This window comes from Rhineura floridana, chromosome 13 (genome assembly GCF_030035675.1).
Source record: "Rhineura floridana isolate rRhiFlo1 chromosome 13, rRhiFlo1.hap2, whole genome shotgun sequence".
Taxonomy (NCBI): Eukaryota; Metazoa; Chordata; class Lepidosauria; order Squamata; family Rhineuridae; genus Rhineura; species Rhineura floridana.
In genome coordinates, this window is record NC_084492.1 from 39,158,073 (window position 1) to 39,174,834 (window position 16,762).

Here is a 16,762-nt window from a genome sequence, read left to right on the forward strand (position 1 = left end):
GACCAGATTGGGGGTGGGGGAGGAAAAGGGAAGTCCCGTTACATCTGATGGCACAATGTTGACTCTCACCCTCATACAATGACACAGATTCAACTTGATCACCCCCCTCTCTCCAGTCAGTTTCAATGTATATTATACACAATACATGTATTATTATTCTTTGTTGATTTATATTCTTTTACAAATGGGCAGTACAGATAAACGAACTATGTAGTTTTAAACACTATCATTTTTAAAATTTAGAAGCTCCACTTAACTAGTGAGAGCTACATGGCAATCCTATACATGTTTACTCAAAAGAGCACCCCGTTGTGTTCAATGGGACTTACTCCCCAGTAAGAGTGCATAACGTAGTTGTGGCTCGGAGACAGAGCTGTGAACCATTAAAGTCCCTCATTCGATCTCCTCTCTGCCATGAATGCATGAGGTGGCTTCTTAGACAACCCCCTGGGCTGATTCAGATGTTAACAATCCCATGTCAATAACCTTTGTTTTTTCTGCATGGGAAGAAGTGGTGCACCTGCATGTTCCCCTTCCTCTTTCCCATTGCCCCCTTCCCTCACACCCCCAGCTTTGATAAAGCTACCTTGGTTTTGTAAAAACACATTTTCCACTGACATCCAAGCTGGGAAAAAGATGTTTAAGGGAGCCTAACAAACCAGGATATGAAACCCTCGTTAAGCCAGTTCCAGTTTGGAGGTCACAGTAAATTATGGTCTAAGAAACCAAGACAGCTTTGCAGAAGCCAAGCATATCAAGGGAGGAAGGGAGGGAGGAAGCAGGGGTGCTCCTGGGGCATTAAAACAAGATACTGGATTATATCTGACCAAGGCTACTTTCACTTTACCCACCCACTCATCTGTTGACCTATCTTCCAGGCTTGTTTTAACTACCAACATGATAGTAGTTTATAAAAATGCTTTCAACGCTCTTTAACGGGAAGAGGTATCTGTGGCTTCGGGGAAATGCCCTACACTTCCCAGTAACCTGGCAAAAACTAGTTTTTCTGATGGCCATTTCTGTTGGTGGTGGTGGAGCAAATACTAAAGAACGGGTAGCCATGTTTCAAGGAGTCTTTAGGAAGGGGGAATAAGCATCCTTATTGGTGTTTTAACGTGCATAAAATAGGTAAAAATAATATGAGGTCAGTTTAAGTAAATCCCTTATATTTTTTGCCACCAATTCAAAACCCTTCTTTGCCATTTGCCACTAGTTGCTTTATTGCTTGCTTTTTAAAAGAGCTTTTACCATGTTGTTATTTGTGATGTTGTTGAATTCACTTTATCTTTTTCTCTATCTTTTAATCACACCTCAGGAGCGCCAGGTTTTTTTTTTTTTGCAGAAAGTCTACTCATAAAATCAGGGCCATTGTCCAATTCAAAAAATCTTAAGTCAATTAATCTGTTTATTCATTTGCATAACCTTGTACATGGATAAAAAATTAAGCAGCATACTTTGGGTTGTATCCAGGGTCATTCTACTCAGAGTAGACCAACTGAAATGTATGGATATGACTAACTTAGATCCATTAATTTCAATGGGTCTACTCTGAGTAGAACTCAGTTTGAGAGAACCTTCTTTAGCTAATGGGCTCATCATGCCCCCATAGCAAGTATCTTGACAGAAGCATTTCCTCCCAGGCAAGACAAGAGGAGCAACTAACTGCCTCTTTTAAGATACAGTGACTGTTGATGGCAGATACTGAATTAAAATTTATTAAAACACTAATAAACTGCCTTTCCACTTTATTAAAGCAGTCAAGGCTGATTTCAAAAATATATACTTAAACCAAAAATGCAACAAAAGCAGAGACAGCAAGTAATTAACAAAGCAGCAGCAGAACAGTAATCCCATCATACACACCAGGCTGGCCAAAAGTTTGTAATAACAAAGAAAAGTCTTTAAGTGATGACAAAATGTTATCAGGAAGGGAGAGAGGGTGGGCTGCATCCAAAGCCCAGGCTCAGCAACCAAGAAAGCCCATTGCCCCAGCCACCACCCCTCAACAGGTGGCAGGATAAACAGCAGGCACAGAGACAGAAGCAGGCCTTTCTGCCCACCTAATTAGGAGAATGTTTTCCATCCACTAAAAAACTTATTAATCAATTACACACATTTGCCCCACATTCTGCTCCTGCCTCCCTTCCCTCCATTACTGCTTTTCACGTCCTATATGGCAAACCACCTTGATCATCATTCCTTCTGTGGAAAAGCAGCATACAAATTAAAATCTAATCTACTGTCTCTCTTGCATCCATCTCTTAGCATGTAAGCCCTTCGGGCCAAGGACATGTCTTCTGGCGCTCTGTTAAAATAATTATTTTATTATTAGAATTATCAGAATTTATTACCCACCTTTCACCCAAAAGTCTCAGGGCAGGTTACAAGTTTTAAAACACATAATTAAAAACAGTTAAAAACAACCTTAAGAACATCACACTAATAGGGTGGTTCCTAAAAATATTAACAATTTAATAAAAAAAAACCCAAACCCCACGTGCTATGATGGCGCCATATGGATCAAGTAAATATACATTATTAAGAGAGGTCAAGAAGTTGCAGCCCTACTTTTTAAAGAAATTTTAAAATGCTAATTATTTATTAAGGTATGCAAATATATGCAAAGCAGGAAGCTGACACTCAGATACATACACACACGCACAGACCTAACCATTTATAATATATAATAAATATACAGAACATAATATACGTTCGTGGAAGGGGGAGGGATCCCCTTCCTCCCCCTCCCGTTCCAGAACGGGAGGGGCTAAGCGGCTCACGGCAGCGCGGGGGGCGGGGGGCGGGGGGCGGGGGGCGGGGGGCAGAGGCCCCTCCCTCCCTCCCTCCCTCCGGCGGCCCAGCGGCCGAGGCGCTGTGAGGGAAACCGGGCAGGTTTTCCGGCGTCGTGAGGGCGCCGCGCCGAGGAGCTCCAGCCCCAGCCAGCCGGCCAGCCGCGGGGGGAAGCGAGGTTACCGTTTGCCTTGCCGAATTCTCGTGGTGTTTGGTCGGGCGGCTGCGATAATGGCGTCCTTCCTCGCGAGAGATCCTCCGGAGTCGCCACCGCGCAGGCGCCGCAAAGCCCCGCCGCTCCCCTTTGCCTGCCCCGAGACGCCGCGCAGGCGCAATGAAAGGCACCCGCCTTGGCTCCGCGGCAGCCAACCCAACGCCAAAGCCGTGAAAGCGGGCGAGCGGGCCGGACTACGAATCCCGTGGGGCCTTGCGCGCGAAGCCTGATCCCCGAAGCTTGCCGGGAGTTGTAGGACCCAAGGAAAGAGGCAGTGCACGCTGGGGAGTGTAGTCCTCGAACGGCAGGGACGCCTTTTCTCTTTTCAGGCTTTTTGAAAGCTTTTTAGTCACAGCGAGGCCACTAGGCGGCAAGATGGTTAGGAAGTTTCATCGGTCCGTGCTTAAATATTGCTCAAAGCCTCAGAAAGCAAGTGGGGTGGCCTTCCCAAATCCTGCTGCTTTTCTCGCCCCCCCTGAAAACGGTCGAGGGTCTTGGGGGCCCCGATTTCTCTGCCTGTTGTAGCCATTGGAATGCGCTGTCCTAGATGACAGGTGATTTTAATTGTATTTTTATTGCTTCTTTTCTTTCTTATACAGTAATGCCTCACTCAGCGAAGGAGATGCTTCCGGGACAGTACTTTTTTAACAGAAACTTTGGTACCAGAGGTAGGGATAACATGGAAGGAATAGGGATCGGTTCCTACACCACAAAAAAGAAGAGTAGCTCGACACAGTTCAGCAAACTTTTTATTCAAAACTGACAATCCGCATGTCTGAAATGAAACGACTAGGTCAGGGCAGCCTTGCATGCGGACCCCTTGAAGACTTCTTCCAAAATGCATCCAGGGATGCCTGCCTTGCCTTTGTCATTTATCATGGAGCATCTTGCTAGCAATCTAAAGCTTTGGGCACAGTTCTCCTCTCCTTACACTCGAGGAGGCAGGCAAGGGGCAGTCTGTGCTTGGTCTCTCTCTCTCTCTCTCTCTCTGTCTCTCTCTGCCATCCTCCCCTACATGCCAGCAGACATGTCTGCAGTAAACAGCACTTCCAGGGCACCCAAAGCACTGTTTGCTGCGGAGGCACCAGCGCCACCTGGCAAGGAGCGCCATTCCAGCCACACGTGAGTGAGCTGGCTGCAGCAGCAGCAATCCAGTAGACAAGGAGCCATATTCTGACTATGTCAGAGTGTGCACCCCCACCCACGCACCCAAAAAAGACTTTGTTAAAAGAAGCTTCTTTCCTGGAGGATTTGTTAAATGAACTATCACTGAATACAGTATTTTATCATATTCCATATGATTCAAATTATAATACAATAAAATACTAAATAAGAAACAGAAGAAATAAAAATACAGTTCCCCTCAGTTAAATTGCTCTGTTGGTCTTGCAAGTGGCTGTTTACCCTAACAGAGCCATGGGATTCCCTGCTGTTTACAACTGAATCAGTGTTTGACACACATTGTCCAGAGTCTCATTTATCAGCTTAGGGTGGGTTTATTATTATTATTATTAGTCAAGGCAAATTCTAGATACCTGATGTATAATTTAAGGTAAAAAATTAACTCTCTGTGCACACAATTTTGCACGGGGCAGAGCAAAGGTTGCCCCACATGAAGAGGTCAAGAAATCATAGATGTTCACAGTCTGCAGTAATTTCCCATGGAACACAAATAGTGTGTCTTCAGATTGCGAGCGCAGACCAGAAAAATTTAAAAGTATTGTCGTAAAAGTTAGCATTTATATACAGCGTGAGTGAATGTACAGCAGATTATGTGTCCAAAGCATATATGTGCATTCTTATTACTGTTATTATTAATTTATAAAGTGCGTAAAGTTTCTTGGGCACTGTACAAAGACTAAAAAACAAAAGAGCCACGGCCCTCTACTTTAAGATACATGACATGAAAGGGAAGAGGGAGAATTATCAGAAAAGCAAGCAAATTTGGGCACCAGTTCGTAAAGTTACCTAGGGATTCTTATTCTTGCCCTGTTCAAGTGTGAAGGAGGTGGGGCATGGATGCATGCCCCACTGCAAATGTCCTCCCCCCAGTCGTTGCATGTAGGGTTCACTTCTGACTTTTGCGTGTTGTCGAGCACTAAAGCACAGTGTCAGTTTCCAAAGTTGGGAGCAACAGCCAGGTCATGTTTGCACTGAGACCCGGAAGACACTCACAGGCAGCTCTGTGAAATGCATGCAAGCCGATATTTAGCGCCAATATTCCACGGTAGAGTTCCTGTTTTGCCTACAGAAGATCCCAGGCTTAGCCCTGGCATTTCCACTTAAAAGGGTTGGGTAGCAGCAGGGGACAAAAAGTCTCTTCTCTGTGCCTGAACCCTGCCTTGAGCCAGTCAGAGAAGACAATACCGGGTTGGATCGATAAACAGGCCCCCTCTGGACATTCATCACGATTTGTGCTCATGATGTTATCTGGGCGATTATACACAATCCCCCTTTTAATACCCTTTGTGCCTGCAATCGTTTTGGTGTGGAAATAGGTGCATGTCCTGTAGTTTCCTGCTAAAACTATGAAACTTTTCATTGTGCAAATGTTCAGTGGTGGGGGTGGAGAGTGTCCTGCATTTGCTGGGCTATGGCACAAAGAGTACCTCTCCAGATGGCAATAATGCTGTTACACTGGGGAAGCGTTGCAGAACCACTAAGAAAGTGGAATGATATGTAGACATTCCAGTATAAATACACCATTAATGGCCTATTATTGTGTCAATGACATGTTGCAGAACACATCTGCAAAAAAACCTCCTCACCAATCAAGTGGCCCTGTCAAAAGGCCGCTTTCCGTGTTCCAAAAATACCGCTTGAAAGGGTATCAGCATGTTTTAGTTGCTGCACAAACATCTCACAACTCACCTTGTTTAAATCCTCTGGAATCCCAAAGCACAGCCAAATTCTCCTGGCAAGTATGGCTAGCAGCTGCTTTCTCTTTAAAATTATTCGTTTTCTAAGCATACCCTGTTTCTCATTTGGTTTTATTTCTCAGCTGATGTTTCAATGCCGTCTGTATAAAGTCAAACCGGAATAAACATTCCCCCACCTTGCACACGCACCACTTTCATGGGACCATTCATCCCTGGCAAAAAGTGGAAGAGGGGAAACATCACTGGCTTTTTGGGAGTCCGCAAAATCAAAGAGCTTTTGGGTGGTAATGGTGGAGTTACCTTTAAAGGTGTTTGTTTTGACAAGGAAGAAAAAGCTTTGTCCCAGTCTGGCAGTGCTCCCTTTGAAATCTGGGACATAATTGCTTCTGGCCGAGGAGGGAACCTGTGGCCCTCTAGATGTTGTTGGACTCAAACTCCCGTCAGCTCCAGCCAGTACGGCCAATGGTCCGGGTTGCTGAGAGTTATAGTACAGCAACATTTGGAGGGCCACAGGTTTCCCATCCTGGCCCTCTAGCAACCCTTGTACTCCAGCTGTTCATGCATTAAGGAATGCCTCACATACTTTATTTGCTCCCAGGTCTTGCTGACGAAATGTAAGGCCCAGAGATCCTTGCCTGCTCCCCATCTGGAGAAGCAAACTCTCCATTGAACACCAAAAAATTAAGAAAAAGTAAAAAAAATTAAGCAAAGTTGCCAGGGACCTTTGCTGAAGAAGACTTCACTTGGGAGTAAACTTTATAGAAGAGTGAGTCTTAGCCCTGAGGAGGGCATTGCTGCATGAATTAACTGTTTGAGTTCTGCTTCCAGCTTATTGTGAAAGAGCAGCGACAAGCAGAATGATGAGACTGATGTGGAAGGGAGCAACCTTTCTGTTTTCCTCTTTTTCTGTCACTGACATTGCAACCACTCTCCCCAAGAAGAGCATTCACCACATTCACATCATCACTGCTCTTTACAACTGTGCTGTCCTTCATCTGCCTGTTTGCCATCTGTAAACTGCATAGCATGGATGGATACCGAACAAGCTTAATTATCTTTAAAAAGAAACAAAAGAAATGTAAGGTACCACAAAACATAAAAGCATCACACAGGACACAAAACGGAAGGAGAAGATGAGTGTTCTACATGAGGATGAGGCAGAGAATTTCTCAGGGCCACCTCTGCGTGAAAAGCTCAAAGAGTTGCGGGCAACTGCCAGCCAGTGGTGCTTCTCCACCAAAACTTAGAAGCAATGAAGAATCCTGCCGACAGATGGGTTGAAGTTTAACTATTTGTTTGGCTTTTTTTTAAGGGTGTGCCCCTGTGCAATCAGAATAGTCCATAAGCAGAAATGGGTTTATTTTAAGTCTGATCATTCTCAGCGTACTATTACAGCTTGTTCCTTTGGCCTTAAACCAAACTGGAGGCCTTGGGTGCTGGTCCAAAATGGTATTTCTGACCAACCAGAAGGTAATTAATTTGGCACATCTGAGCAAGCAACTGACAACCCTCTGGGGGCAGCAACTGCTGATACCTGCAAGGCCATGCAGTTTGGCTACCTGCATCCATAAAAACAGATATGCATCGTGTAAGTATCTTTATTTGCTGTCCTTCTTATTAAAACTGCTCCATTGGCATCTGGGTGAGTGTGGGGTATCACATCAGCAGAAACCACGAGGGTGGAAGTCATTTATGGAAATGTAAGAAAAATTGTGGGGATTGTTTTTCTTTCACATGAGCAGAGGGAATTTTATACTGTGAATGATCTGAGAAAACAAAAGAAGATAATTTCAGAAGATTATAGAAAGAGGAGGAATGGAAGTGGCAAAGAAGATTCACTCAAGGCCAGGGATTGGGGGTCCTGGTGAGGTTCCCAAAATACCCCCCCCCAAAAAAGGAATGCTTGAAATAAAGTACCAGAAAATACATCTTGAGGTATCCTAAAGATTAACCAATTTATTATTACATAAGCTTTCATGGACTGCAAAAAATACTCTGAACATGTGTAGTTCCACAACTCTCAGCAAAACACAAACAAAAACATTTTGGCAACATTAATAAACAAAAAGAAAATATTCTGAGCAGCATATGCTGTTTCCTATTTTAATCTCACTTCTCATTGTTTTTTCTCACTTCCGAATTTGAGTCAGTCACCAACTCTCAGCCTTAACCTACCTCACATGGTTGTTGTGAAGATATAAAAAGAGGCATTAAATGACTGCAAAAGGGAACGTAGTGCATATGTTAGAGACATCAAATTTTGGTTCATATAACCAGAGGAACATATCTGTGTACTATGAAGGTTCATATTTTTCTGGGTGCTTCGGCTACTGTTGTTCAGATGATTTCTAACATTGCCAGATGCATAGGAATAAAATGTCACCTGTTTGAGGTTGTTGGTATGTGTGAGCTAGTAACTGTAAGTCTGGTGAAAGCTTCATCTGCAACAGTTATGCAGTATAAAAATGCATGTAAGACATTAGCTATCTTAATAGGAGCCAAATTGGGTAGGAAAAGTTCTCTTTTCTTGCAATTCATTCTGAATACCAATGGCATAAATACTGAGGTTCTTCAGAATATCAGAGAGGGGAAAAGGCTAGTGTACCATTGCAAACAAAGAGTTCATGCTCCAGCAAGAGCTCGGTTGAAATTGCCTCTGGAACAGGAACTCCCTCCAGTGCCTGATTTCTACAAACGGGTGCTGGGGCTGAAACTACCTAGAAAACACACTGGAAAACCTCTTCCCCAATTCTAGATGTGCAAGGGCAGGCTATGGTTGATCACTGGGACAGAAATGCACTCTGTGCATGCTCAGAAGGATCCTCTTCTTTAGTTTACTTGTTCCAGGGCTGAGATAGGACTTTCCCATACATATTGTTAATGCAATGGTTATTTTGTGGTGTTCAGAATAAACCTTTTGCCATTGGCTGTCTGGCATTCTGGCCCATGACATGGGATGATGTTCAGCAATACACATTATTGGTCCCAGGCTACACTCTGAAGGCACATGAGGCCACCACCTTACAGAACCTAAGCAGTCCTGGGTCTGGTCAGCGCCTGGATAGGAGGCTGCCTGGGAACCACATGTATGCCTCTTTGGGCTTCTATAATGAAAAAAGGCCAGGTATAAATGTAATGAATAAATAGTAGTTCCTATAAAAATGTCACTGCACTTGGAACCTTATCCCACATCATTGTAGGGAATAGTTTGCCCCCAGGATAGAAATCTTTTCTACCAAATAACAAACAAGACCTCTTGCTACTCACTCAGCATGATTCATCCAAGTTTGTATAAGATCTGCAGATGCATCGTTCACTTAAGGAACCTGCATTTGCAGCCAGGTCAACAAACATTTGGGTCTTTTGTGGCCAACCCATGAAAGAGAAAGAAGTTAAAACTGACAGGCTTATTTTTCAGGAAAAGCCTGAACACAGAACAAAGCTGCACTAAATCCCTTCAGAACAAAGTCAATTGATGAAGTGGAACAAATTGCACTAACGAATCTCATTAAGAAAAACATATATCTTGGAAGCCTGAAAAACAAAACAAGCTGTACTGATCCATAAGAAAAAATCCAAAATCCACAGTCTGGCATTAAGGTCAATCAAAATGTCACAAAATAGTGAGTGAGTTTTTAAGCTTTTTGGACAAAATAGTGAGCAAGTTCATGACACTTGGGTTGGTCCTAAGGTATTGCTTGACTGGATTTTGGAATGTTTCCTGGAAAAGATTAATCTGCAAAAACTACTCTTGATTAGAAAACAAGATCAAGGTTTATAAAGCCTCCCACAAGTTAAAAGCATGATACAGTATACAGTTTCTAACCATAAAAGGTATACCATGTCATACTTTCGCTATCATTCACCATCTTTCTGTTTCTCAGTTTCCCTCTAGAGGCACAATTGCCTCCAGATCTTTTTACTGTTAAAGCGAATCCATAGGAAATTTCTACTCATTTGTTCCCATTGCAGTACATACAGTTTGTATGACTCAATATGTATCTCTGACAGTGTTTTTCTCCTCTCCTAGCTTTTCCAAATATTTTCTGAAACCAATGCCAACAGCCTAACAAACCTCACTTCCCATGCCCTGCTGCTCTCTCAAACTAGAATTTTGTTCAGGAAGCCTGGGCTATTCTGTTACTACGTTTTTGTTTTAAATTAGACCAGATAATAATGATTAAAAACAATGCATTTCAGCGTGATCCTTTTTATGTTTACTCATAACTATATTCCACTAATTTAAATGGAACTTAAATATACATGCTTCAGATTGCAGTCTTAATGAGCCAAGAACATTGCAGTCTACATCTTATTCGCTTTCACAAAGCCCTCTAGGTCAGGGATCCCCAAGATGTGTTTTGTAAACCACCATGAGCTTCATTCAGGTGGCCCGTACCGTGTCTGTGGATTTGTGGCTGAAGGTTGGGGATGGCACATCTATCACATTAAATATTCACATGGGAGGGCTGCATTTATTTTTTTATTCAGTTATATCACATAGAATCAACAACAACAAAATATGTTATCCAATAGTAAACGTGAAATCAGTCATACATAACAAATTACCAAGGAAACAAATAAGACCAAAAAAAAACCATTAATGGTCTGCCAAGATCCTCAGCAATATTCAACTGGTCTGTGGGGAAAAAAAGTTTGGGAATTCCCTGCTGTAGGTAATTGTTTTGTTCCCATTTTATAGATGAGAAACAGGGGGCTGGAGAGACAGAACACAGAATCCTAAGCTTGGTTACGGGGGGGGGGAAATTCTTCTGAGCTGAGCTTCATGGCCAAGTGGAGATTGAACCCTGGTCACCCAGATCCCAGTCCAACACTCTACACCACTCTGGCTCTCTTATTTATGTAAGCAATTTATATCCCACTTTTCACCATGTCAAAGCAGCGTACAGGGAAAAAAGAGAACATACAATACAGAAAATTAAAAATATAGATCAAAACAACAGAAAGTGGAAGAACAGAACTACATTCATGGTGCAAAGGCCTCCTGGAGTAAAACCATTTGAACATGACTCCTGAAACTTAGCAAAGATGCTTGAACTTTTGGGTCCATCCTGGCCAGTTCCCCCTTTCTTACAGTGCCTAAGACAAAGAGTTCTCTACACGCACACACCCTTCATTTCCTTTGAGCAGCCTCCAAGGACCAGTATGTCAGCCACAGGCCACATTTACACCTAATGTAGCCTTGAGAAGAGAAGATTGAGGGAAGATATGATAGCGTTCTTCAGGTTCTTGAACGGGTATCACACAGAAGAGGGCTAGGATCTCTTCGCCATCGTCCCAGATTGCAGGACACAAAATAATTGGCTCAAGCTACAGGAAGCCAATTACCACAGCCATATGCCATTGGGGCTGATGGGAGCTGTAGTCCAAAATATCTGGAGGGCACCAGGTTGGCGAAGGCTGGCCTCTGTTTATGCGACCTAATAAAAGAGGCACTAAAATTTTGAATACAAAAGGCCACAAAGCACTGTGGAAGTACTGGATGCTGTCACAGTTCGCTGCAAAATGTCACAATCCCTTCTCTGCTCTGGTATCTGGAGGTCACCCAATGCTAACAGGAACTTTACTTATTTGAAGCATTTTTACAATCCTGCTTTTTAGCCAAAAAAGGCTCCCAGACTGGATGACAAATATCTTGATAAGACAGTCCCTGCCCCAGGCTTACAAACTAAAAGACATGACACAAAAGGAAAAGGGATTGACAGGGAGGAGGAAAAGGGCAAACTCATGGTGTTTGCACACTGTGTGTGTGTGTGTGTGCTTATATTGCAAACATGTTGTTCAGATCTAATTTTTCTCTGTGCATATTTGGGACATTAGTTTCCACACATTCCACACATTTCTCAGTCATAGATACTCATTGCTATTCCGCCACTTACCAATCCGTAGAGCCTGACAGAATATATCAAGATTAGATTTTTGACCTCCCCTCAGTAACACAGCTCTCACCCTGCATTACCTTCTTCAATTGTCATTATGTGCACAAGTATTATTTACCTATGTGTGTAAACCTAAATAAAATTAAAAATCCCAGGAAGTGTACGATGACAAATGTTTTCAGACTTATCCTGCAGTCCTAACCCCACTTACCTGGGAGGACGGATGGGGGAGAAATGTGATTCCGTTCACACTTAAAGCCAAATCTATCAAATCGGCACTTTCTGAAACAGCATGAGAACCGAAAAACAGCCATCCTTTGAAATTTGCGCTTATCCAAATTTTGCAATGCAATTCTCTAACCAAACAATTTTTACAAAAATGCATATGGGAAAGTGTGCATAAAAGTGAGTACAATTGTGAAAATAATGCACAGAAATGCATATTAGCAAAAATTGCTTGCAAAATGTGTGCATTAGTCAAAGCTGCATAAAAATGTGTTTATTAGGAGAAATTCACACCAAAATGCTGAAGAATATTCATGAGGATTTTAAAAAATTGCTGCAGAAATGTGGAGAACTGAATTTAAGATTTAAAAAATTAAAAACAGAGAACTGAAATGGACTGATCCTTCTATCTCTACTTGTGAGTAAGTCCATTGAATTCAATAAGACTCACTTCTGAGTAGACATGGTTAGGGTTCCATCTTTGTGAGGCTTGTGCTTGGAGCAGGCAATATCAATTTCCATTTGTATGTTACTGTTTTAAATTAATACTGAGTCTTTGTGCAAGAATAATATTTGATCTTCACAAATACATGACAAGAGAGATAAATATTATTCTTGCACAAAAGCTTAGTATTAAGAGAACTTGAGAGAGCAGCTCTTCTTATGTTTCTGAAATTCATACATGCCTTCATCATTATGTTATTATTAAATGTATATCCTGCCCTTCCTCCCAAAGGGGCCCTGGGGCAGTGCACACACAAGCTATGCAACAATTAAAACAAACATTGAAAAAGAATTCCAGTACAGAAGCAGACTGCATGGGGCAATTGGTGGAGACAGCCATGCTTGGATTGTCTGGGCTGCTGGGAAAGAAAAATGGCATAGGTTGTGCTCAGCAGAGGAGCAAACAGAATTGGGGGGTATTACAGGCCATCAGCCTAAACCCCACCCCACACAGGACAGACTGCCCCCCTATGCATTAATAAGATTCCACATCAGCTGTGACTGTGAATGTGTAACTGGTTATTTTGACTTAAACAGGTTTTTCACAGTAAAAGGAAATCCTTTTAAATTTTAACAAAAAAGAGTATTGGCTGGCTTTTTGATGACAGTGATGATGAATGTTGTGTGGACACTGCAAAAAACAACACCCTAGTGTATATGAGCAGCACTGATTCCACAATTAACTCCCATCTGGAAGCATCCTCAGGCTCTATTTCTTGGTTACAGACTTAATAATAATAATAATAATAATAAATTTTATTTTTCAGCCGCCTATCTGTCCGGGTTAGGGACACTCTAGGCGACGAACAACAAGAATAAAAACAATCCATATACATCAACATAATCAAATTTTAAGCTAAAAAACCATCCTTTAATTCAGAACATAAGTTAATCTGTCCCAATCTTGTAGGCCTGCCTGAACAGCCAGGTCTTCAAGGCTCGGCGATAGCTGGACAGGGAAGGAGCATGTCTGAGATCGAAAGGGAGGGAGTTCCAGAGGGTGGGGGCCACAACAGAGAATGCCCTCTCTCTGGTCCGTACCAGGCTAACTGTTCTCACCGGTGGGACCGAGAGAAGGTCTTGCGAGGCTGATTCTTGTAAGAACCAGCTGGAATGGAAAGAGCTCATGGAGGGGAGGAGCCAGAAGTGGCTGGTCTTTCTGCAGAGTGGCCAGAGGAGACCCTGCGGTCACACCTCCCTCCCTCTCCTGTAGCCTGATGGAATGGCTGCTGCAGGTGACAGTTTAAGGGATGAAGCAAAACTGGTCTTTCAGCAGAGCAGATGGAGGTTGGAGTCCTGTATAAAAACTTCAAAGCGGTTTACAAGTTAAAACAAAGCAACAAACAACCATATGATAAAAACATTTGAAATGCAATAAAAACAAAGGTCAACAATTGCAAAAAGACATCTTCTTAATTACTTGCTTAAGCCTGGCAGAACAGAAAGTTTTTCAGCAGGCACTTAAAAGTTAAAACAGAAGGCGCCTGCTGAATCTCTGTTACTCATTTATAGAAAGCATTTTTATACCATTCTTTAGTCCCTGCCATCAGGCATATAATCTTTAAAGTCATAAAACAAAAGGGGGAGGGGAGTTGAGGAAAACAGAAAACTCAGCCACTGTTTCTTTGCTACACAGTTCTTGTAATGACTGGCAGGAATGGAAAGAGTTCAAAGAGAAGAGGAGCCAGAAGTGTCTGTTGTTTCAGCAGAGCCAATGGAGTGGCCCTGCAGTCCCCTCCCACTCTCCTATAGCCTGATGGAAGGGCTGCAGGAGATGACCAGAGCCATCCTTCAGGAGCAGGCATCCTGGAAGCCAGGCATACATGTCAAGGATTATTAGCTCATGAAATCCCCTTAGTTTTCTTTCAACCCTGCCAATCTTCTTCCAGAAGCATACCCCTGCACAACTTTATCTGCACATGCTCAGACAACAAGATCCCAGATTGGCTTCCATTTGGACGGAACACCGAAAGCTGTTTTATACCACGTCAGATCACTAGTCCATCTAGCTCATGACTGTCTGCACTGACTGGCAGCACTCTCCAATATTTATTTATTTATTAGGTTTATATCCTGCCCTTCCTCCCAGCAGGGGCAGGCTCTTTCCCAGCCCTACCAAGAGATGTCAGGGCTTGAACCTGAAACCTTTGTATGCAAAGCGTGTGCTGTCTACCACTGAGCTAAGTCCCTTCTCCAGTTTCTGTGACACAGAAATTAGAGCGTGGGAAGTGTCTAGGAAAAGGGGCTACCTTTATTCCCCAAGTCATGGCTGGTGAACAATTCTCCCACCCCAACCACAGCCCATGTTTCAGACCGTAAACAGGAAGCTTGTAGAATGCCAACAGAAAGCACTAGAGAAAACAAATCAGAAATAACCCTGGTGTCAATTAAACTGCAGAGCCATTGTCCTTCATGTGCATCGCATCACACATCACTTGCATGGAACTTTAGAGGTCTTGTAGCTGAGCCTCCCCTTTTTCTTAATGCCACCCCACAGTTGGCTTCTGAACGGGGTGGTTAGGAATGGCATAAGTGTTGCTGACTCACCAGTCTGAGTCATCCTATACCACATCATTTCTAATTTCAGAGACTCACCTCCTCCTCTCTCCTAGTTCCCTGTTTTATTGGAGATGCAGGCACATAAGAACCCCCAGATATAGCCCAGTGTGCCTTCAGAAGGAAGCTCTGCTCACGGCCGGAGTTCGATTCCAACGAAAGGAGGAAGTCGAATCTCCGGTAAAAAGGGTCGAGGTCCACTCAGCCTTCCATCCATCCGTGGTCAGTAAAATGAGTACCCGGCGTATGCTGGGGGGTAAAGAAAGGCCGGGGAAGGAACTGGCAATCCCACCCCATATAAACGGTCTGCCTAGTAAACGTTGCAAGACATCACCCTAAGAGTCGGAAACGACTCGTGCTACCTTTACCTTTTTATGTGGCATAAAAGGGATTAAAGTCTTAGCCAACTGAAGCAAGCAATTTCCTGGTTCAAAAGAGTGACATCCTCCCAAATAGAACTCTGCCAAGCAACCATACGATGTTGATTATAGCAAGATGTGTCTCAGCAAGAAAATGTATTTATTATTTATTTATACAGTGTACATGGCACCTTCCAGACCTTCATAGGCAAAAATAGAAAGGTCCCTGCCTGCAAAGAGCTTACATCTTATATAACACAAGGGGAGGGGAGGGGAGGAGAGGGGAGGGGAGGGAGAGACAGGAACAGCAAAGGATGAATCCTATGCATCTTTACTCAAAGCTGTATACACAGCATATATTTAATGCACATCAAAATTATGTCTCCCCTCTCATCCCCAAATCCTGGGAAGTGTCATTTGTTAAGGGTACAGGGAATTTTAGCCAATGTGGTGTGGTGGTTAGAGTGTTGGACTACAACCTGGAAGACCAGGGTTCGAATCCCCACACAGCCATGAAGTTCACTGGGTGACCTTGGGCCAGTCACTACCTCTCAGCCTCAGAGGAAGGCAATGGCAAACCACCTCCAAATACCGCTTACCATGAAAACCCTATTCATAGATGTGGGTGGGTTTTTTTACATGCTTTAAGTATATGGTATGACAGCCAGTGTGGCGTAGCGTTTAAGGTGTTGGACTATGACCTGGGAGACCAGGGTTCAAATCCCCACATAACCATGAAGCTCACTGGGTGACCTTGGGCCATTCACCGCCTCTCAGCCTCAGAGGGAGGCAATGGTAAACCCCCTCTGAATACCACTTACCATGAAACCCCTATTCAGAGGGTCACCATAAGTCAGGATTGACTTGAAGGCAGTCCATTTCATTTTTCATTTTCAAGTATATGGTATGTACACAGCCAAATTCTCAGTGTTCATTGGCAGTTACACCTAGTAAAGTGTGTTTAGTATAGCAGTCTTAGCTAATTACCAACCAACCCACTAGTTTTTGGATTTTGTTATTATCGTTTTTTAAATTTGGGTGGCACCTAGCTCAGAATCTGCCTCTACAAAACAATCAGATTAGACGAGAAGGGATGGTCTGAGATATTAATGGCAGTCGGGCAGAGGTGGGAGGTACAAAAATACATATCTTGATTTGGATATGCAGATGAAGAGGAAAAAAATACACAGAAACAGCTTATTTAGTCCTATACATTTGTTGTCCACTTGAACATATTGCCATGGCAATTTTAGCAACTCAGCCTCTGTCAAAAAGCCTCCTTGTCAGCTGGGAGCAGTTTCCTGCTGCCTTGCCCACATCCTTTTCGGGGGTTTG

At 43.1% G+C, this 16,762-nt stretch overlaps 1 protein-coding gene across 4 annotated transcripts in view; it reads right to left on the reverse strand.

The window, feature by feature from the left end:
• BANP (BTG3 associated nuclear protein) overlaps nt 1–3,129 on the reverse strand; it is a 199,721-nt gene extending 196,592 nt beyond the window's left edge. For 2 of the 4 annotated variants that reach the window (XM_061594509.1, XM_061594513.1), the window contains exon 1: nt 2,974–3,128. The gene's annotated coding sequence lies outside the window, so the exon portion shown is untranslated. Of the gene's footprint in view, nt 1–2,973 lie in introns of all 4 variants that reach the window. The other 2 variants (XM_061594510.1, XM_061594512.1) reach the window with 2 other exon arrangements.
• Nucleotides 3,130–16,762: the final 13,633 nt, after the last annotated feature.